The sequence below is a fragment of the Heterodontus francisci genome, unplaced genomic scaffold (genome assembly GCF_036365525.1).
Source record: "Heterodontus francisci isolate sHetFra1 unplaced genomic scaffold, sHetFra1.hap1 HAP1_SCAFFOLD_89, whole genome shotgun sequence".
Lineage (NCBI taxonomy): Eukaryota > Metazoa > Chordata > Chondrichthyes > Heterodontiformes > Heterodontidae > Heterodontus > Heterodontus francisci.
Window position 1 is genome coordinate 5,919,928 of NW_027140677.1, and position 21,743 is coordinate 5,941,670.

Below are 21,743 nucleotides of genomic sequence, written 5' to 3' on the forward strand. Positions count from 1 at the left end.
GGTTTTCACAGTGTATCAGGATCCTGCATCGTGTGTATGGGGTTTCACAGTTTATCAGGATCCTGCCAGGTGTGTATGTGGGTTTCACAGTTTATCAGGATCCTGCCAGGTGTGTATGGGGGTTACACAGTTCATCAGGATCCTGCCAGGTGTGTATGTGGTTTTCGCAGTATATCAGGATCCTGCCTGGTGTGTCTGGGTTTTTCACAGTGCATCAGGATCCTGCCAGATGTGTATGGGTTTTCACAGTGCAACAGGATCCTTCCAGATGTGTATGGGGGGTTTCACAGTTTATCAGGATCCTGCCTGGTGTGTCTGGGGGTTTCACAGTTCATCAGGATCCTGCCAGGTGTGTATGTGGGTTTCAAAGTTTATCAGGAAACTGCCAGATGTGAATGGGATTTTCACAGTGCATCAGGATCCTGCCAGATATGTATGGGGTTTTCACAGTGCAGCAGGATCCTTACAGATGTGTTTGGGGTTTCACAGTGTATCAGGATCCTGCATCGTGTGTATGTGGGTTTCACAGTTTATCAGGATCCTGCCTGGTCTGTATGGGGTTTCACAGTTTATCAGGATCCTGCCACGTGTGTTTGTGGGTTTCACAGTTCATCAGGATCCTGCCAGGTGTGTATGTGGGTTTCACAGTTTAACAGGATCCTGCCTGCTGTGTCTGGGGTTTTCACAGTTTATCAGGATCCTGCCAGGTGTGTATGGGGGTTTCGCAGTTTATCGGCATCCTGCCAGGTGTGTATGGGGGTTTCACAGTTCATCAGGATCCTGCCAGGTGTGTATGGGGGTTTCACAGTATTTCAGGATCCTGCCTGGTGTGTCTGGGGGTTTCACAGTTCATCAGGATCCTGCCAGGTGTGTATGTGGGTTTCACAGTATATCAGGATCCTGCCTGGTGTGTCTGGGGTTTTCACAGTGCATCAGGATCCTGCCAGATGTGTATGGGTTTTCACAGTGCATCAGGATCCTTCCAGATGTGTATCGGGGGTTTCACAGTTTATCAGGATCCTGCCTGGTGTTTCTTGGGGTTTCACAGTTCATCAGGATCCTGCCAGGTGTGTATGTGGGTTTCACCGTTTATCGGGATCAAGCCTGGTGTGTCTGGGGGTTTCACAGTTCATCAGGATCCTGCCAGGTGTGTATGTGGGTTTCAAAGTTTATCAGGAAACTGCCAGATGTGAATGGGGTTTTCACAGTGCATCAGGATCCTGCCAGATGTGTATGGGGTTTTCACAGTGCAGCAGGATCCTTCCACCAGTGTTTGTGGGTTTCACAGTTCATCAGGATCCTGCCAGGTGTGTATGTGGTTTCACAGTTTATCAGGATCCTGCCACGTGTGTTTGTGGGTTTCACAGTTCATCAGGATCCTGCCAGGTGTGTATGTGGGTTTCACAGTTTATCAGGATCCTGCCTGCTGTGTCTGGGGATTTCACAGTGCATCAGGATCCTGTAAGATGTGTATGGGTTTTCACAGTGCATTAGGATCCTGTCAGGTATGTATGCGGTTTTCACAGTGTATCAGGATCCTGCCAGGTGTGTATGGGGTTTTCACAGTGTATCAGGATCCTGCCAGGTGTGTATGTGGGTTTCACAGTTTATCAGGATCCTGCCTGGTGTGTATGGGGTTTTCACACTGCATCAGGATCCTGCCTGGTGTGTATGGGGTTTCACAGTGGATCAGGATCCTGCCAGGTGTCTATGTGGGTTTCACAGTTTATCAGGATCCTGCCAGGATTGTTTGGGGGTTTCACAGTTTATCAGGATCCTGCCAGATGTGTATGAGATTTCACTGTGGATCAGGATCCTGCCACGTGTACATGGCGTTTTCACAGTGTTTCAGGATCCTGCCAGATGTGTATGGGGGTTTCACAGTTTGTCAGAATCCTGCCAGGTGTGTATGTGGGTTTCACAGTTTATCAGGATCCTGCCAGGTGTGTATGGGGGTTTCACAGTTCATCAGAATCCTGCCAGGTGTGTATTGGGGTTTGACAGTTTTTCAGGATCCTGCCTGGTGTGTCTGGGGGTTTCACAGTTCATCAGGATCCTGCCAGGTGTTTATGTGGGTTTCACAGTTTATCAGGAAACTGCCAGATGTGAATGGGGTTTTCACAGTGCATCAGGATCCTGCCAGATGTGTATGGGGTTTTCACAGTGCATCAGGATCCTTCCAGATGTGTATGGGGGTTTCACAGAGTATCATGTTCCTGCATCGTGTGTATGTTGGTTTCACAGTTTATCAGGATCCTGCCTGGTGTGTATGGGGTTTCACAGTGGATCAGGATCCTGCCACGTGTGTATGGCGTTTTCACAGTGTATCAGGATCCTGCATCGTGTGTATGGGGTTTCACAGATTATCAGGATCCTGCCAGGTGTGTATGTGTGTTTCACAGTTTATCAGGATCCTGCCAGGTGTGTATGGGGGTTTCACAGTTCATCAGGATCCTGCCAGGTGTGTATGGGGGTTTCACAATTTATCAGGATCCTGCCTGGTGTGTCTGGGGTTTTCACAGTTCATCAGGATCCTGCCAGGTGTGTATGTGGGTTTCACAGTTTATCAGGATCCTGCCTGGTGTGTCTGGGGTTTTCACAGTGCATCAGGATCCTGCCTGGTGTGTATGGGGTTTCGCAGTGGATCAGGATCCTGCCAGGTGTCTATGTGGGTGTCACCGTTAAACAGGATCCTGCCAGGTGTGTACGGGGTTTTCACAGTGTATCAGCATCCTGCCAGCTGTGTATGGGGTTTTCACAGTATATCAGGATCCTGCCAGGTGTGCACGCGGTTGTTCACAGTGTATCAGGATTCTGCCAGGTGTGTTTGGGGTTTTCGCAGTGTATCAGGATCCTGCCAGATGTGTATGGGGTTTTCACAGTGGATCAGGAACCTGCCAAGTGTCTGCGGGGATTTCACAGTGCATCAGTATCCTGCCAGGTGTGTATGTGGGTTTCACAGTTTATCAGGATCCTGCCACGTGTGTACGGGGTTTCACAGTGTTTCAGGAACCTGCCAGGTGTGTCTGGGGTTTCACTGTGCATCAGGATCATGCTAGGTGTGTATGGGGTTTTGACAGTGTATCAGGATCCTGCCAGGTGTGTATGTGGGTTTCACAGTTTATCAGGATCCTGCCAGATGTGAATGGGGTTTCACAGTGGATCAGGATCCTGCCAGGTGTGTACGGGGTTTTCACAGTGGATCAGTATCCTGCCAGATGTGTATGGACTTTTCACAGTGGATCTGGATCCTGCCAGGTGTGTAAGGGGTTTTCACAGTGGATCAGGATCCTGCCAGGTATGTCAGGGATTTCACAGTGTAACAGGATCCTGCCAGGTGTGTATGGGGTGTTCACAGTTTATCAAGGTCCTGCCAGGCGTGTAAGGAGTTTTCGCAGTGGATCAGGATCCTGCCAGGTGTGTATGGGGGTGTCACTGTGTATCAGGATCCTGCCAGGTGTGTATGGGGTTTCACAATGTATCAGGATCCTGCCAGCTGTGTATGGGGTTTCACAGTGCATCAGGATCCTGCCAGATGTGAATGGGGATTCACTGTGTATCAGGATCCTACCAGATGTGAATGGGGTTTCACTGTGCATCAGGAACCTGCCAGGTGCGTACGGGGATTTCACAGTGCATCAGGATCCTGCCAGGTGTGTGTGGGGGTTTCACAGTATCTGAAGATCCTGCCAGGTGTGTATGGGTTTTCACAGCATATCAGGATCCTGCCAGGTGTGTATGGGCGTTTCGCAGTTTATCAGGATCCTGTCAGGTGTGTATGGGGGTTTCACAGTTTATCGGCATACTGCCAGGTGCGTATGGGGTATATACAGTGGATCAGGATCCTGCCGTGTGTGTGGTGTTTTCACAGTGTATCAGGATCCTGCCAGGTTTGTATGGGGTTTTCACAGTGTTTCAGGATCCTGCCAAGTGTGTAAGGGGTTTTCGCAGTGGATCAGGATCCTGCCAGGTGTGTATGGGGTTTTCACAGTGGATCAGGATCCTGCCAGGTGTGCATGTGGGTTTCACAGTGTTTCAGGCTCCTGCCAGGTGTGAATGGGGGTTTCACAGTTTATCAGTATCCTGCCAGGATTGTTTGGGGGTTTCACAGTTTATCAGGTTCCTGCCAGATGTGTATGGGATTTCACTGTGGATCAGGATCCTGGCAGGTGTGTATGGGGGTTTCACAGTTTATCAGGATCCTGCCAGGCGTGTATGTGGGTTTCACAGTTTATCACGATCCTGCCAGGTGTGTATGGGGGTTTCACAGTTCATCAGGATCCTGCCAGGTGTGTATGGGCGTTTCACAGTTTATCAGGATCCTGTGTGGTGTGTCTGGCGGTTTTCACAGTGCATCAGGATCCTGCCAGGTGTGTATGGGGTTTTCACAGTGTATCAGGATGCTGCCAGGTGTGTATGGGGCTTTCACAGTGTATCAGGATCCTGCCAGGTGTGTATGGGTTTTTTCACAGTGTATCAGGATCCTGCCAAGTGTGTGGGGATTTCACATTTTTATCAGGATCCTGCCAGGTGTGTTAGGGGTTTTCACAGTGGATCAGGATACTGCCAGGTGTGTGTGGGGTTTTCACAGTGTATCAGGATCCTGTCAGGTGTGTCTGGGGTTTTCACAGTACATCAGGATCCTGCCAGGTGTGTATGGGGTTTTCAAAGTATATCCGGATCCTGCCAGGTGTGGTTGGTGTTTTCACTGTGCATCAGGATCCTGCCAGGTGTGTATGGGGCTTTCACTGTGCATCAGAATCCTGCCGGGTGTGTATGGGTTTTTCACAGTGTCTCATGATCCTGCCAGGTGTGTATGTGGGTTTCACAGTTTATCAGGATCATGCCAGGTATGTATTGGTGTTTCACAGTGTATCAGGATCCTGCCAGGTGTGTATTTGGGCATCACATTTTATCAGGATCCAGCCAGGTGTGTCTGGGGGTTTCACTGTTTATCAGGATCCTGCCAGGTGTGTATGTTGATTTCACAGATTATCAGTTTCCTGCCAGGTGTGTTTGGGGGTTTCACAGTTTGTCAGAATCCTGCCAGGTGTGTATGGGGGTTTCACAGTTTATCGGGATCCTGCCTGGTGTGTCTGGGGGTTTCACTGTTAATCAGGATCCTGCCAGGTGTGTATGTGGGTTTCAAAGTTTATCAGGAAGCTGCCAGATGTGAATGGGGTTTTCACAGTGCATCAGGATCCTGCCAGATGTGTATGGGGTTTTCACAGTGCATCAGGATCCTTCCAGATGTGTATGGGGGTTTCACAGTTCATCAGGATCCTGCCAGGTGTGTATAGGGGTTTCACAGTTTTTCAGTATCCTGCCTGGTGTGTCTGGGGGTTTCACAGTTCATCAGGATCCTGCCAGGTGTGTATGTGGGTTTCACAGTTTATCAGGAAACTGCCAGATCTGTATGGGGTTTTCACAGTGCATCAGGATCCTTCCAGATGTGTATGGGGGTTTCACAGTGTATCAGGATCCTGCATCGTGTGTATGTGGGTTTCACAGTTTATCAGGATCCTGCCTGGTGTGTATGGGGTTTCACAGTGGATCAGGATCCTGCTACGTGTTTATGGCGTTTTCACAGTGTATCAGGATCCTGCATCGTGTGTATGGGGTTTCACAGTTTGTCAGGATCCTGCCAGGTGTGTATGTGTGTTTCACAGTTTATCAGGATCCTGCCAGGTGTGTATGGGGGTTTCACAGTTCATCAGGATCCTGCCAGGTGTGTATGGGGGTTTCACAGTTTATCAGGATCCTGCCTGGTGTGTCTGGGTGTTTCACAGTTCATCAGGACCCTGCCAGGTGTGTATGTGGGTTTCACAGTTTATCAGGATCCTGCCTGGTGTGTCTGGGGTTTTCACAGTGCATCAGGATCCTGCCTGGTGTGTATGGGGTTTCACAGTGGATCAGGGTTCTGCCAGGTGTCCATGTGGGTTTCACAGTTCATCAGGATCCTGCCAGGTGTGTATGGGGGTTTCACAATTTATCAGGATCCTGCCTGGTGTGTCTGGGGTTTTCACAGTTCATCAGGATCCTGCCAGGTGTGTATGTGGGTTTCACAGTTTATCAGGATCCTGCCTGGTGTGTCTGGGGTTTTCACAGTGCATCAGGATCCTGCCTGGTGTGTATGGGGTTTCGCAGTGGATCAGGATCCTGCCAGGTGTCTATGTGGGTGTCACCGTTAAACAGGATCCTGCCAGGTGTGTTTGGGGGTTCTACAGTTTATCAGGATCCTGCCACATGTGTGTGGGGTTTCACAGTGTTTCAGGATCCTGCCAGGTGTGTTTGGGGTATTCACTGTGCATCAGGATACTGCAAGGTGTGTACGGGGTTTTCACAGTGTATCAGCATCCTGCCAGGTGTGTATGGGGTTTTCACAGTATTTCAGGATCCTGCCAGGTGTGCACGCGGTTGTTCACAGTGTATCGGGATTCTGCCAGGTGTGTTTGGGGTTTTCGCAGTGTATCAGGATCCTGCCAGATGTGTATGGGGTTTTCACAGTGGATCAGGAACCTGCCAAGTGTCTGCGGGGATTTCACAGTGCATCAGGATCCTGCCAGGTGTGTATGTGGGTTTCACAGTTTATCAGGATCCTGCCACGTGTGTACGGGGTTTCACAGTGTTTCAGGAACCTGCCAGGTGTGTCTGGGGTTTCACTGTGCATCAGGATCATGCTAGGTGTGTATGGGGTTTTGACAGTGTATCAGGATCCTGCCAGGTGTGTATGTGGGTTTCACAGTTTATCAGGATCCTGCCAGATGTGAATGGGGTTTCACAGTGGATCAGGATCCTGCCAGGTGTGTACGGGGTTTTCACAGTGGATCAGTATCCTGCCAGATGTGTATGGACTTTTCACAGTGGATCTGGATCCTGCCAGGTGTGTAAGGGGTTTTCACAGTGGATCAGGATCCTGCCAGGTATGTCAGGGATTTCACAGTGTAACAGGATCCTGCCAGGTGTGTATGGGGTGTTCACAGTTTATCAAGGTCCTGCCAGGCGTGTAAGGAGTTTTCGCAGTGGATCAGGATCCTGCCAGGTGTGTATGGGGGTGTCACTGTGTATCAGGATCCTGCCAGGTGTGTATGGGGTTTCACAATGTATCAGGATCCTGCCAGGTGTGTATGGGGTTTCACAGTGCATCAGGATCCTGCCAGATGTGAATGGGGATTCACTGTGTATCAGGATCCTACCAGATGTGAATGGGGTTTCACTGTGCATCAGGAACCTGCCAGGTGCGTACGGGGATTTCACAGTGCATCAGGCTCCTGCCAGGTGTGTGTGGGGGTTTCACAGTATCTGAAGATCCTGCCAGGTGTGTATGGGTTTTCACAGCATATCAGGATCCTGCCAGGTTTGTATGGGGTTTTCACAGTGTTTCAGGATCCTGCCAAGTGTGTAAGGGGTTTTCGCAGTGGATCAGGATCCTGCCAGGTGTGTATGGGGTTTTCACAGTGGATCAGGATCCTGCCAGGTGTGCATGTGGGTTTCACAGTGTTTCAGGCTCCTGCCAGGTGTGAATGGGTGTTTCACAGTTTATCAGTATCCTGCCAGGATTGTTTGGGGGTTTCACAGTTTATCAGGATCCTGCCAGATGTGTATGGGATTTCACTGTGGATCAGGATCCTGGCAGGTGTGTATGGGGGTTTCACAGTTTATCAGGATCCTGCCAGGCGTGTATGTGGGTTTCACAGTTTATCACGATCCTGCCAGGTGTGTATGGGGGTTTCACAGTTCATCAGGATCCTGCCAGGTGTGTATGGGCGTTTCACAGTTTATCAGGATCCTGTGTGGTGTGTCTGGCGGTTTTCACAGTGCATCAGGATCCTGCCAGGTGTGTATGGGGTTTTCACAGTGTATCAGGATGCTGCCAGGTGTGTATGGGGCTTTCACAGTGTATCAGGATCCTGCCAGGTGTGTATGGGTTTTTTCACAGTGTATCAGGATCCTGCCAAGTGTGTGGGGATTTCACATTTTTATCAGGATCCTGCCAGGTGTGTTAGGGGTTTTCACAGTGGATCAGGATACTGCCAGGTGTGTGTGGGGTTTTCACAGTGTATCAGGATCCTGCCAGGTGTGTCTGGGGTTTTCACAGTACATCAGGATCCTGCCAGGTGTGTATGGGGTTTTCAAAGTATATCCGGATCCTGCCAGGTGTGGTTGGTGTATTCACTGTGCATCAGGATCCTGCCAGGTGTGTATGGGGCTTTCACTGTGCATCAGAATCCTGCCGGGTGTGTATGGGTTTTTCACAGTGTCTCATGATCCTGCCAGGTGTGTATGTGGGTTTCACAGTTTATCAGGATCATGCCAGGTATGTATTGGTGTTTCACAGTGTATCAGGATCCTGCCAGGTGTGTATTTGGGCATCACATTTTATCAGGATCCAGCCAGGTGTGTCTGGGGTTTTCACAATTTATCAGGATCCTGCCAGGTGTGTTTGGGGGTTTCACTGTTTATCAGGATCCTGCCAGGTGTGTATGTTGATTTCACAGATTATCAGTTTCCTGCCAGGTGTGTTTGGGGGTTTCACAGTTTGTCAGAATCCTGCCAGGTGTGTATGGGGGTTTCACAGTTTATCGGGATCCTGCCTGGTGTGTCTGGGGGTTTCACTGTTAATCAGGATCCTGCCAGGTGTGTATGTGGGTTTCAAAGTTTATCAGGAAACTGCCAGATGTGAATGGGGTTTTCACAGTGCATCAGGATCCTGCCAGATGTGTATGGGGTTTTCACAGTGCATCAGGATCCTTCCAGATGTGTATGGGGGTTTCACAGTTCATCAGGATCCTGCCAGGTGTGTATAGGGGTTTCACAGTTTTTCAGTATCCTGCCTGGTGTGTCTGGGGGTTTCACAGTTCATCAGGATCCTGCCAGGTGTGTATGTGGGTTTCACAGTTTATCAGGAAACTGCCAGATGTGTATGGGGTTTTCACAGTGCATCAGGATCCTTCCAGATGTGTATGGGGGTTTCACAGTGTATCAGGATCCTGCATCGTGTGTATGTGGGTTTCACAGTTTATCAGGATCCTGCCTGGTGTGTATGGGGTTTCACAGTGGATCAGGATCCTGCTACGTGTTTATGGCGTTTTCACAGTGTATCAGGATCCTGCATCGTGTGTATGGGGTTTCACAGTTTGTCAGGATCCTGCCAGGTGTGTATGTGTGTTTCACAGTTTATCAGGATCCTGCCAGGTGTGTATGGGGGTTTCACAGTTCATCAGGATCCTGCCAGGTGTGTATGGGGGTTTCACAGTTTATCAGGATCCTGCCTGGTGTGTCTGGGTGTTTCACAGTTCATCAGGACCCTGCCAGGTGTGTATGTGGGTTTCACAGTTTATCAGGATCCTGCCTGGTGTGTCTGGGGTTTTCACAGTGCATCAGGATCCTGCCTGGTGTGTATGGGGTTTCACAGTGGATCAGGGTTCTGCCAGGTGTCCATGTGGGTTTCACAGTTCATCAGGATCCTGCCAGGTGTGTATGGGGGTTTCACAATTTATCAGGATCCTGCCTGGTGTGTCTGGGGTTTTCACAGTTCATCAGGATCCTGCCACGTGTGTATGTGGGTTTCACAGTTTATCAGGATCCTGCCTGGTGTGTCTGGGGTTTTCACAGTGCATCAGGATCCTGCCTGGTGTGTATGGGGTTTCGCAGTGGATCAGGATCCTGCCAGGTGTCTTTGTGGGTGTCACCATTAAACAGGATCCTGCCAGGTGTGTTTGGGGGTTCTACAGTTTATCAGGATCCTGCCACATGTGTGTGGGGTTTCACAGTGTTTCAGGATCCTGCCAGGTGTGTTTGGGGTATTCACTGTGCATCAGGATACTGCCAGGTGTGTACGGGGTTTTCACAGTGTATCAGCATCCTGCCAGGTGTGTATGGGGTTTTCACAGTATATCAGGATCCTGCTAGGTGTGCACGCGGTTGTTCACAGTGTATCAGGATTCTGCCAGGTGTGTTTGGGGTTTTCGCAGTGTATCAGGGTCCTGCCAGATGTGTATGGGGTTTTCACAGTGGATCAGGAACCTGCCAAGTGTCTGCGGGGATTTCACAGTGCATCAGGATCCTGCCAGGTGTGTATGTGGGTTTCACAGTTTATCAGGATCCTGCCACGTGTGTACGGGGTTTCACAGTGTTTCAGGAACCTGCCAGGTGTGTCTGGGGTTTCACTGTGCATCTGGATCATGCTAGGTGTGTATGGGGTTTTGACAGTGTATCAGGATCCTGCCAGGTGTGTATGTGGGTTTCACAGTTTATCAGGATCCTGCCAGATGTGAATGGGGTTTCACAGTGGATCAGGATCCTGCCAGGTGTGTACGGGGTTTTCACAGTGGATCAGTATCCTGCCAGATGTGTATGGACTTTTCACAGTGGATCTGGATCCTGCCAGGTGTGTAAGGGGTTTTCACAGTGGATCAGGATCCTGCCAGGTATGTCAGGGATTTCACAGTGTAACAGGATCCTGCCAGGTGTGTATGGGGTGTTCACAGTTTATCAAGGTCCTGCCAGGCGTGTAAGGAGTTTTCGCAGTGGATCAGGATCCTGCCAGGTGTGTATGGGGGTGTCACTGTGCATCAGGATCCTGCCAGGTGTGTATGGGGTTTCACAATGTATCAGGATCCTGCCAGGTGTGTATGGGGTTTCACAGTGCATCAGGATCCTGTCAGGTGTGTATGGGCGTTTCGCAGTTTATCAGGATCCTGTCAGGTGTGAATGGGGATTCACTGTGTATCAGGATCCTACCAGATGTGAATGGGGTTTCACTGTGCATCAGGAACCTGCCAGGTGCGTACGGGGATTTCACAGTGCATCAGGCTCCTGCCAGGTGTGTGTGGGGGTTTCACAGTATCTGAAGATCCTGCCAGGTGTGTATGGGTTTTCACAGCATATCAGGATCCTGTCAGGTGTGTATGGGCGTTTCGCAGTTTATCAGGATCCTGTCAGGTGTGTATGGGGGTTTCACAGTTTATCGGCATACTGCCAGGTGCGTATGGGGTATATACAGTGGATCAGGATCCTGCCGTGTGTGTGGTGTTTTCACAGTGTATCAGGATCCTGCCAGGTTTGTATGGGGTTTTCACAGTGTTTCAGGATCCTGCCAAGTGTGTAAGGAGTTTTCGCAGTGGATCAGGATCCTGCCAGGTGTGTATGGGGTTTTCACAGTGGATCAGGATCCTGCCAGGTGTGCATGTGGGTTTCACAGTGTTTCAGGCTCCTGCCAGGTGTGAATGGGGGTTTCACAGTTTATCAGTATCCTGCCAGGATTGTTTGGGGGTTTCACAGTTTATCAGGATCCTGCCAGATGTGTATGGGATTTCACTGTGGATCAGGATCCTGGCAGGTGTGTATGGGGGTTTCACAGTTTATCACGATCCTGCCAGGTGTGTATGGGGGTTTCACAGTTCATCAGGATCCTGCCAGGTGTGTATGGGCGTTTCACAGTTTATCAGGATCCTGTGTGGTGTGTCTGGCGGTTTTCACATTGCATCAGGATCCTGCCAGGTGTGTATGGGGTTTTCACAGTGTATCAGGATGCTGCCAGGTGTGTATGGGGCTTTCACAGTGTATCAGGATCCTGCCAGGTGTGTATGGGTTTTTTCACAGTGTATCAGGATCCTGCCAAGTGTGTGGGGATTTCACATTTTTATCAGGATCCTGCCAGGTGTGTGTGGGGTTTTCACAGTGTATCAGGATCCTGCCAGGTGTGTCTGGGGTTTTCACAGTACATAAGGATCCTGCCAGGTGTGTATGGGGTTTTCAAAGTATATCCGGATCCTGCCAGGTGTGGTTGGTGTTTTCACTGTGCATCAGGATCCTGCCAGGTGTGTATGGGGCTTTCACTGTGCATCAGAATCCTGCCGGGTGTGTATGGGTTTTTCACAGTGTCTCATGATCCTGCCAGGTGTGTATGTGGGTTTCACAGTTTATCAGGATCATGCCAGGTATGTATTGGTGTTTCACAGTGTTTCAGGATCCTGCCAGGTGTGTATTTGGGCATCACATTTTATCAGGATCCAGCCAGGTGTGTCTGGGGTTTTCACAATTTATCAGGATCCTGCCAGGTGTGTTTGGGGGTTTCACTGTTTATCAGGATCCTGCCAGGTGTGTATGTTGATTTCACAGATTATCAGTTTCCTGCCAGGTGTGTTTGGGGGTTTCACAGTTTGTCAGAATCCTGCCAGGTGTGTATGGGGGTTTCACAGTTTATCGGGATCCTGCCTGGTGTGTCTGGGGGTTTCACAGTTAATCAGGATCCTGCCAGGTGTGTATGTGGGTTTCAAAGTTTATCAGGAAACTGCCAGATGTGAATGGGGTTTTCACAGTGCATCAGGATCCTGCCAGATGTGTATGGGGTTTCACAGTGCATCAGGATCCTTCCAGATGTGTATGGGGGTTTCACAGTTCATCAGGATCCTGCCAGGTGTGTATAGGGGTTTCACAGTTTTTCAGTATCCTGCCTGGTGTGTCTGGGGGTTTCACAGTTCATCAGGATCCTGCCAGGTGTGTATGTGGGTTTCACAGTTTATCAGGAAACTGCCAGATGTGTATGGGGTTTTCACAGTGCATCAGGATCCTTCCAGATGTGTATGGGGGTTTCACAGTGTATCAGGATCCTGCATCGTGTGTATGTGGGTTTCACAGTTTATCAGGATCCTGCCTGGTGTGTATGGGGTTTCACAGTGGATCAGGATCCTGCTACGTGTTTATGGCGTTTTCACAGTGTATCAGGATCCTGCATCGTGTGTATGGGGTTTCACAGTTTGTCAGGATCCTGCCAGGTGTGTATGTGTGTTTCACAGTTTATCAGGATCCTGCCAGGTGTGTATGGGGGTTTCACAGTTCATCAGGATCCTGCCAGGTGTGTATGGGGGTTTCACAGTTTATCAGGATCCTGCCTGGTGTGTCTGGGTGTTTCACAGTTCATCAGGACCCTGCCAGGTGTGTATGTGGGTTTCACAGTTTATCAGGATCCTGCCTGGTGTGTCTGGGGTTTTCACAGTGCATCAGGATCCTGCCTGGTGTGTATGGGGTTTCACAGTGGATCAGGATTCTGCCAGGTGTCCATGTGGGTTTCACAGTTTATCAGGATCCTGCCAGGTGTGTTTGGGGGTTCCACAGTTTATCAGGATCCTGCCACATGTGTGTGGGGTTTCACAGTGTTTCAGGATCCTGCCAGGTGTGTTTGGGGTATTCACTGTGCATCAGGATCCTGCCAGGTGTGTACGGGGTTTTCACAGTGTATCAGCATCTTGCCAGGTGTGGATGGGGTTTTCACAGTGTATCAGGATCCTGCCAGGTGTGTACGCGGTTGTTCACAGTGTATCAGGATCCTGCCAGGTGTGTATGGGGTTTTCGCTGTGTATCAGGATCCTGCCAGATGTGTATGGGGTTTTCACAGTGGATCAGGAACCTGCCAGGTGTCTACGGGGATTTCACAGTGCATCAGGATCCTCCCAGGTGTGTATGTGGGTTTCACAGTTTATCAGGATCCTGCCACGTGTGTACGGGGTTTCACAGTGTTTCAGGAACCTGCCAGGTGTGTCTGGGGTTTCACTGTGCATCAGGATCCTGCCAGATGTGTATGGAGTTTTCACAGTGGATCTGGATCCTGCCATGTGTGTCAGGGGTTTTCACAGTCGATCAGGATCCTGCCAGGTATGTCAGGGATGTCACAGTGTATCAGGATCCTGCCAGGTGCGTATGGGGTGTTCACAGTTTATCAAGGTCCTGCCAGGCGTGCAAGGAGTTTTCACAGTGGATCAGGATCCTGCCAGGTGTGTATGGGGGTGTCACTGTGTATCAGGATCCTGCCAGGTGTGTATGAGGTTTCACAGTGTATCAGGATCCTGCCAGGTGTGTATGGGGTTTCACAGTGCATCAGGATCCTGCCAGATGTGAATGGGGTTTCACTGTGTATCAGGATCCTGCCAGATGTGAATGGGGTTTCACTGTGCATCAGGAACCTGCCAGGTGTGTACGGGGATTTGACAGTGCATCAGGCTCCTGCCAGGTGTGTATGGGTTTTCACAGCATATCAGGATCCTGCCAGGTGTGTATGTGGGTTTTCGCAGTTGATCAGGATCCTGCCAGGTGTGTATGGGGTTTTCACAGTGGATCAGTATCCTGCCAGGTGTGTATGTGGGTTTCACAGTGTATCAGGCTCCTGCCAGGTGTGTATGTGGGTTTCACAGTTTATCAGGATCCTGCCTGGTGTGTATGGGGTTTCACAGTGGATCAGGATCCTGCCACGTGTGTATGGCGTTTTCACAGTGTGTCAGTATCCTGCCAGGTGTGTTTGGGGGTTTCACAGTTCATCAGGATCCTGCCAGGTGTGTATGGGGGTTTCACAGTTTATCAGGATCCTGCGTGGTGTGTCTGGGAGTTTCACAGTTCATCAGGATCCTGCCAGGTGTGTATGTGGGTTTGAAAGTTTATCAGGAAGCTGCCAGATGTGAATGGGGTTTTCACAGTGCATCAGGATCCTGCCAGATGTGTATGGGGTTTTCACAGTGCATCAGGATCCTTCAAGATGTGTATGGGGGTTTCACAGTGTATCAGGATCCTGCCAGGTTTGTATGGGGGTTTCACAGTTCATCAGGATCCTGCCAGGTGTGTATGGGGGATTCAGAGTTTGTCAGGATCCTGCGTGGTGTGTCTGGGGGTTTCACAGTTCATCAGGATCCTGCCAGGTGTGTATGTGGGTTTCAAAGTTTATCAGGAAACTGCCAGATGTGAATGGGGTTTTCACAGTGCATCAGGATCCTGCCAGGTGTGTATGGGGTTTTCACAGTGTATCAGGATCCTGCCACGTGTGTATGGGGCTTTCACAGTGTATCAGGATCCTGCCAGGTGTGTATGGGTTTTTCACAGTGTATCAGGACCCTGCAAGTGTGTGGGGTTTTCACAGTTTTATCAGGATCCTGCCAGGTGTGTAAGGGGTTTTCACAGTGGATCAGGATACTGCCAGGTGTGTGTGGGTTTTTCACAGTGTATCAGGATCCTGCCAGGTCTGTATGGGGTTTTCACAGTGCATAAGGATCCTGCCAGGTGTGTATGGGGTTTTCACAGTATATCAGGATCCTGCCAGGTGTGTTTGGTGTTTTCACATTGTTTCAGGACCCTGCCAGGTGTGTATGGGGCTTTCACTGTGCATCAGAATCCTGCCAGGTGTGTATGGGTTTTTCACAGTGTTTCATGATGCTGCCAGGTGTGTATGTGGGTTTCACATTTTATCAGGATCCTGCCAGGTATGTATGGATGTTTCACAGTGTATCAGGATCCTGCCTGGTGTGTATGTTGGTTTCACAGTTTATCAGGATCCAGCCAGGTGTGTCTGGGGTTTTCACAATTTATCAGGATCCTGCCAGGTGTGTATGGGTGTTTCACAGTTTGTCAGAATCCTGCCAGGTGTGTATGGGGGTTTCACAGTTTATCGGGATACTGCCTGGTGTGTCTGATGGTTTCACTGTTTATCAGGATCCTGCCAGGTGTGTATGTGGGTTTCACAGTTTATCAGGATCCTGCCAGATGTGAATGGGGTTTTCACAGTGCATCAGGATGCTGCCAGATGTTTATGGGTTTTTCACAGTGCATCAGGATCCTTCATGATGTGTCTGGGTGTTTCACAGTGTATCAGGATCCTGCCACGTTAGTATGGGGTTTCACAGTTTATATGGATCATGCCAGGTGTATATGTCGGTTTCACAGTTTATCAGGATCTTGCCTGGTGTGTCTGGGGTATTCACAATGTGTCAGGATCCGGCCAGGTGTGCATGTGGGTTTCACAGTGTATCAGGTTCCTGCCAGGTGTGTATGCGGGTTTCACAGTTTATCAGGATCCTGCCTGGTGTGAATGGGGTTTCACAGTGGATCAGGATCCTGCCACGTGTGTATGGGATTTTCACAGTGTATCAGGATCCTGCCAGGTGTGTATGGGTGTTTCACAGTTTATCAGGATTCTGCCAGGTGTGTATGTGCGTTTCACAGTTTCTCAGGATCCTGCCAGGTGTGTAAGGGGGTTTCACAGTTCATAAGGATCATGCCAGGTGTGTATGGGGGTTTCACAGTTTATCAGCATCCTGCCTGGTGTGTCTGGGTGTTTCACAGTTCATCAGGATCCTGCCAGGTGTGTATGTGGGTTACACAGTTTATCAGGAAACTGCCAGATGTGAATGGGGTTTTCACAGTGCATCAGGATCCTGCCAGATGTGTATGGGGATTTCACAGTGCATCAGGATCCTTCCAGATGTGCATGGGGGTTTCACAGTGTCTCAGGATCCTGCATCGTGTGTATGGGGTTTTCACAGTGCATCAGTATCCTGCCAGGTGTGTATGGCGTTTTCACAGTGTATCAGGATCCTGCCAGATGTGTATGGGGTTTTCACAGAGTATCAGGATCCTGCCAGGTGTGTATGTGGGTTTCACAGTTTATCAGGATCCTGCCTGGTGTGTATGGGGTTTTCACAGTGCATCAGGATCCTGCCAGGTGTGTATGTGGGTTTCACAGTTTATCAGGATCCTGCCTGGTGTGTATGGGGTTTCACAGTGGATCAGGATACTGCCAGGTGTCTATGTGGGTTTCACAGTTTATCAGGATCCTGCCAGGTGTGTTTGGGGCTTTCACAGTTTATCAGGATCCTGCCACATGTGTCTGGGGTTGCACAGTGGTTCAGGACACTGCCAGGTGTGTTTGGGGTATTCACTGTGCATCAGGATCCTGCCAGGTGTGTACGGGGTTTTCACAGTTTATCAGCATCCAGCCAGGTGTGTATGGGGTTTTCACAGTGTATCAGGATTCTGCCAGGAGTGTACGGGGTTGTTCACAGTGTACCAGGATCATGCCAGGTGTGTATGGGGTTTTCACAGTGTATCAGGATCCTGCCAGATGTGTATGGGGTTTTCACAGTGGATCAGGAACCTGCCAGGTGTGTACGGGGATTTCACAGTGCATCAGGATCCTGCCAGGTGTTTATGTGGGTTTCACAGTTTATCAGGATCCTGCCAGATGTGAATGGGGTTTCACAGTGGTTCAGGATCCTGCCAGGTGTGTTTGGGGTTTCACTGTGCATCAGGATCCTGCCAGCTGTGTATGGGGTGTTCACAGTTTATCAAGGTCCTGCCAGGTGTGTGTGGGGTTTTCACAGTGTATCAGGATCCTGCCAGGTGCGTATGTGGTTTTCACAGTGCATCAGGATACTGCCAGGTGTGTATGGGGTTTTCACAGTGTATCAGGATCCTGCCAGGTGTGTTTGGGGTTTTCACTGTGCATCAGGATCCTGCCAGGTTTGTGTGGGGTTTTCACTGTGTATCAGGATCCTGGCAGGTGTGTATGGGATTTTCACTGTGCATCAGGATCCTGCCAGGTGTGTATGGGATTTTCATAGTGTATCAGGGTCCTGCCAGATGTGAATGGGGTTTCACTGTGCATCAGGAACCTGCCAGGTATGTACGGGGATTTCACAGTGCATCAGGCTCCTGCCAGGTGTGTATGGGGGTTTCACAGTATATCAGGATCCTGCCAGGTGTGTATGGGTTTTCACAGCATATCAGGATCCTGCCAGGTGTGTATGGGGGTTTCGCAGTTTATCAGGATCCTGCCAGGTGTGTATGGGGGTTTCACAGTTTATCGGCATCCTGCCAGGTGCGTATGGGGTATATACAGTGGATCAGTATCATGCCAGGTGTGTCTGGTGTTTTCACAGTGTATCAGGATCCTGCCAGGTGTGTTTGGTGTGTTCACAGTGTATCAGGATCCTGCCAAGTGTGTATGGGGTTTTCGCAGTGGATCAGGATCCTGCCAGGTGTGTATGGGGTTTTCACAGTGGATCAGGATCCTGCCAGGTGTGTATGTGGGTTTCACAGTTTATCAGGCTCCTGCCAGGTGTGTATGTGGGTTTCACAGTTTATCAGGATCCTGCCTGGTGTGTCTGGGGTTTCACAGTGGATCAGGTTCCTGCAACGTGTGTGTGGCGTTTTCACAGTGTATCAGGATCCTGCAAGGTGTATTTGGGGGTTTCACAGTTTATCAGGATCCTGCCAGGCGTGTATGGGGCTTTCACAGTTCATCAGGATCCTGCCAGGTGTGTATGGGTGTTTCACAGTTTATCAGGATCCTGCGTGGTGTGTCTGGGGGTTTCAGAGTTCGTCAGGATCCTGCCAGGTGTGTATGTGGGTTTCAAAGTTTATCAGGAAACTGCCAGATGTGAATGGGGTTTTCACAGTGCATCAGGATCCTGCCAGATGTGTATGGCGTTTTCACAGTGCATCAGTATCCTTCAAGATGTGTATGGGGGTTTCACAGTGTATCCGGATCCTGCATCGTGTGTGTGGGGATTTCACAGTGCATTAGGATCCTGCCAGGTGTGTATGGGGTTTTCACAGTGTATCAAAATCCTGCCAGGTGTGTATGGGGCTTTCACAGTGTATCAGGATCCTGCCAGGTGTGTGTGGGGTATTCACAGTATATCAGGATCCTGCCAGGTGTGTATGGGGTTTTCACAGTGCATAAGGATTCTGCCAGTTGTGTATGGGGTTTTCACAGTATATCAGGATCCTGCCAGGTGTGTATGGGGATTTCACAGTGCATTAGGATCCTGCCAGGTGTGTAATGGTTTTCACAGTGCATAAGGATCCTGCCAGGTGTGTATGGGGTTTTCACAGTATATCAGGATCCTGCCAGGTGTGTATGGGGATTTCACAGTGTATCAGGATCCCGCCAGGTGTGTCTGGGGCTTTCACAGTGTATCAGGATCCTGCCAGGTGTGTATGGGGTTTTCACAGTGCATCAGGACCCTGCCAGGTGTGTATGGGGCTTTCACTGTGCATCAGAATCCTGCCAAGTGTGTATGGGGTTTTCACAGTGTCTCATGATTCTGCCAGGTGTGTATGTGGGTTTCACAGTTTATCAGGAACCTGCCAGGTGTGTATGTGGGTTTCACAGTTTATCAGGATCCAGCCAGGTGTGTCTGGGGTTTTCACAATTTATCAGGATCCTGCCATGTGTGTATGGGGGTTTCACTGTTTATCAGGATCCTGCCAGGTGTGTATGTTGGTTTCACAGTTTATCAGTTTCCTGCCAGGTGTGTATGGGGGTTTCACAGTTTGTCAGAATCCTGCCAGGTGTGTTTGGGGGTTTCACAGTTTATCGGGATACTGCCTGGTGTGTCTGGGGGTTTCACTGTTTTTCAGGATCCTGCCAGGTGTGTATGTGGGTTTCACAGTTTATCAGGATCCTGCCAGATGTGAATGGGGTTTTCGCAGTGCATCAGGATTCCTGCCATGTGTGTATGTGGGTTTCACAGTTTATCAGGATCCTGCCACGTCTGTAACGGGGTTTCACAGTTCATAAGGATCCTGCCAGGTGTGTATGGGGGTTTCACAGTTTATCAGGATCCTGCCTGGTGTGTCTGGGTGTTTCACAGTTCATCAGGATCCTGCCAGGTGTGTATGTGGGTTACACAGTTTATCAGGAAACTGCCAGATGTGTATGGGGTTTTCACAGTGCATCAGGATCCTTCCAGATGTGTATGGGGGTTTCACAGTGTCTCAGGATCCTGCATCGTGTGTATGGGGTTTTCACAGCGCATCAGGATGCTGCCAGGTGTGTATGGGGTTTTCACAGTGTATCAGGATCCTGCCAGATGTGTATGGGGTTTTCACAGTGTATCAGGATCCTGCCAGGTGTGTATGTGGGTTTCACAGTTTATCAGGATCCTGCCTGGTGTGTATGGGGTTTTCACAGTGCATCAGGATCCTGCCAGGTGTGTATGTGGGTTTCACAGTTTATCAGGATCCTGCCTGGTGTGTATGAGGATTCACAGTGGATCAGGATACTGCCAGGTGTCTATGTGGGTTTCACTGTTTATCAGGATCCTGCCAGATGTGTTTGGGGGTTTCACAGTTTATCAGTATCCTGCCACTTGTGTCTGGGGTTGCACAGTGGTTCAGCATCCTGTCAGGTGTTTATGTGGGTTTCACAGTTTATCAGGATCCTGCCACGTGTGTATGGGGTTTCACCGTGGTTCAGGATCCTGCCAGGTGTGTTTGGGGTTTCACTGTGCATCAGGATCCTGCGAGGTGTGTATGCGGTTTTGACAGTGTATCAGGATCCTGCCAGGTGTGTAAGGGATTTCACAGTGTATCAGGATCCTGCCAGCTGTGTATGGGGTGTTCACAGTATATCAAGGTCCTGCCAGTTGTGTGTGGGGTTTTCACAGTGTATCAGTATCCTGCCAGGTGCATATGTGGTTTTCACGGTGCATCAGGATACTGCCAGGTGTGTATGGGGTTTTCACAGTGTATCAGGGTCCTGCCAGGTGTGTTTGGGGTTTTCACTGTGCATCAGGATCCTGCCAGGTGTGTCTGGGGTTTTCACCCTGTATCAGGATCCTGGAGGTGTGTATGGGGTTTTCACTGTGCATCAGGATCCTGCCAGGTATGTATGGGGTTTTCATAGTGTATCAGGATCCTGCCAGATGTGAATGGGGTTTCACTGTGCATCAGTAACCTGCCAGGTGTGTTCGGGGATTTCACAGTGCAACAGGCTACTGCCAGGTGTGTTTGGGGGTTTCACAGTATATCAGGATCCTGCCAGGTGTGTATGGGTTTTCACAGCATATCAGGATCCTGCCAGGTGTGTATGGGGGTTTCGCAGTTTATCAGGATCCTGCCAGGTGTGCATGGGGTTTTCACAGTTTATCGGCATCCTGCCAGGTGCGAATGGGGTATATACAGTGGATCAGGATACTGCTAGGTGTGTATGGTGTTTTCACAGTGCATCAGGATCCTGCCAGGTTTGTATGGGGTTTTCACAGTGTATCAGGATCCTGACAAGTGTGTATGGGGTTTTCGCTGTGGATCAGGAACCTGCCAGGTGTGTTTGGGGTTTTCACAGTGGATCAGGATCCTGCCAGTTGTGTATGTGGGTTTCACAGTGTATCAGGCTCCTGCCAGGTGTGCATGTGGGTTTCACAATTTATCAGGATCCTGCCTGGTGTGTATGGAGTTTCACAGTGGATCAGGATCCTGCCACGTGTGTATGGCGTTTTCACAGTGTATCAGGATCCTGCCAGGTGTGTATGGGGGTTTCACAGTTTATCAGGATCCTGCCAGGCGTGTATGTGTGTTTCACAGTTTATCAGGTTCCTGCCAGGTGTGTATGGGGGTTTCACAGTTCATCAGGATCCTGCCAGGTGTGTATGGGGGTTTCACAGTTTATCAGGATCCTGCGTGGTGTGTCTGGGGGTTTCACAGTTCATCAGGATCCTGCCAGGTGTGTATGTGGTTTTCAAAGTTTATCAGGAAGCTGCCAGATGTGAATGGGGTATTCACAGTGCATCAGGATCCTGCCAGATGTGTATGGGGTTTTCACAGTGCATCAGGATCCTTCAAGATGTGCATGGGGGTTTCACAGTGTATCAGGATCCTGCATCGTGTGTTTGGGGATTTCACAGTGCATCAGGATCCTGCCAGGTGTGCATGGGGTTTTCACAGTGTATCAGGATCCTGCCAGGTGTGTATGGGGCTTTCACAGTGTATCAGGATCCTGCCAGGTGTGTATGGGGTTTTCACAGTGGATCAGTATACTGCCAGGTGTGTGTGGGGTTTTCACAGTGTATCAGGATCCTGCCAGGTGTGCATGGGCTTTTCACAGTGCATAAGGATCCTGCCAGGTGTGTTTGGGGTTTTCACAGTATATCAGGATCCTGCCAGGTGTGTATGGGGTTTTCACAGTGTATCAGGAT